Here is a 2,065-nt window from a genome sequence, read left to right on the forward strand (position 1 = left end):
CAGACCTTTGGTGCAAGCAGTGTATTATTGAAAAGCTTATCTGTAAGAAGTGAGCCAAGGGGAAATTCAGCCTTTATTAATATTGACATCATGTTCCCACACAATGGCTGTCTAAAGAAACTTTTCAATTGGATTTCAACTGCTTTGATGCAATATAAATGGAAACAACTGAATGCATGGTTTAACACAGAATAGTGAATGATGCTGTATCCTGCACACCCAAACATAAAGTTGGAGTTTAGCGGTATTTCAGGGCCATAACTTCGTTTTCTCCATTTATAATGGTTAGCGGAATGTTGCTATGTTAATTTGGTGGGTTCTTGAATACATATAAAATTTTCTCTGAGTTTTCTTCCCTTTCTCATTGGCAGTTTAAAGAAAAAGGACAACTAATATAGTTCCAATGTGAAAGTGATCTTTAAGGACCAGGATAAGATGTAAATAGGTTAATAATTTACATTTAAGGATATATTATACTAGGATTATAATTTCCTTATTTATTACTAAACAGCATCAACATCGGAAAAGATTGGGGCATTTAGAGACTGTTAAGGACAACATGTTGAAAATACTTCGTCCTGGTCATTCTACTTTATTTTACTTTCACAGGTAAAGGGCCAATAAGAGAAAATGCTTTTTGCAGAAGTTCAGGGTCCAGATCTAAATCATACAGATGGAAAGTTTATTTTAAGAGAAATATTTGTCATTTCACCACAGAACTGGACTGTGGGTAAGTGTGTAACTATGAGCTTAACCAGTAAACAAACGCTCAAGGAAAAGGCAACAAGATCTTCAGAATCTGAAAAAATAGTTAACATTTTCTCAGAACCCTAAATATAATTTACTGTAAAATAAATTCTCAACTCACTGAGCGCTATCACTTCTCTGGTTAAACGGTCCAAATTTGACATCTAGAACACTTCTTTAAAGTCACCATTTTCCTGGAAACACTCTAATTTTGAAGAGTCTGGAGCTAAATTTAGCATTTGAAGAGTAGTCTTTTAAAAATATGGTTATAAAACAGATTGATTTAGAGGAGCATTATAATTAGCTGCTGAATATGTTAGAAGGATAGATTATTCTACATGAATCACGGAGCTCACTTTAAGTGTCATCCCCCATTCTAAACTGCCAGCTTAATTTCTTCTCATTTTTCACTGCAAGAGCCTTTTTTTTTCTATTATGCCAATAATAAAGGTGTAGTTGTCATGAAATAGGCATACCTTTGTGAAATAATGAATTATAAACTGTTTTGTTTCACTTTTTAAAGTAACTGAGTCATGATTACTTGATTTGACAATAACCAGCAAACCCACCTGCAGAATAATCTCCTTTTAAACATATATATCCAGATTTAGTGGCCTTATGAGACTTTGGCAAACATTTTTAAGTTAATGGAAAAAAATTGTAACACAGAATAGCATAAATGATAATAGGTATCATTGTTCAAATAATATTTACAGGGATATAAGAAAATTATTACATAAAGAAACAGCTGTAACAATACTCATAGCCAATATTTAAACATCTAAACGTAAGAAAAAATATAAGATGATATAAATAAATTAAGATATCCTTAATCTAAGAGATGATTAAATATATTATTAAAATAGTTCTAGAAATTAATGATTTGATAATAAATATAAAAATGTTGCCAGTTTTTGAAATTCATCCAAATTTGTCAAAGTAACAGTATCACACTGGGTGAATTTTAGAAAATAATACACATTATTACACAATCTTGGAACTGTCATAGTGGATATTGTGTAAGATCGGCAGCACTGTATAATCTCAGTGTCCATCACAAGAGTAAAATATATGGGGCGCCTAGGTGGCTTAGTCGGTTAAGCGTCGACTTTCGCTTAGGTCACGATCTCGCGGTTTGTGGGTTCGGGCCCCGCGTCGGGCTCTGTGCTGACTGCCAGCTCAGAGCCTGGAGCCTATTTCAGTTTGTGACTCCCTCTCTCTATGACCCTCCCCTGCTCACGCTGTCTCCCTCTCTCTCTCCTAGAAATAAATAAAACATTAAAAAAAAAAAAACCAAGAGTAAAATATGTAAGATAAT

Source organism: Hyaena hyaena, unplaced genomic scaffold, assembly GCF_003009895.1.
Source record: "Hyaena hyaena isolate Hyena2069 unplaced genomic scaffold, ASM300989v1 scaffold_239, whole genome shotgun sequence".
NCBI classification, from domain to species: Eukaryota; Metazoa; Chordata; class Mammalia; order Carnivora; family Hyaenidae; genus Hyaena; species Hyaena hyaena.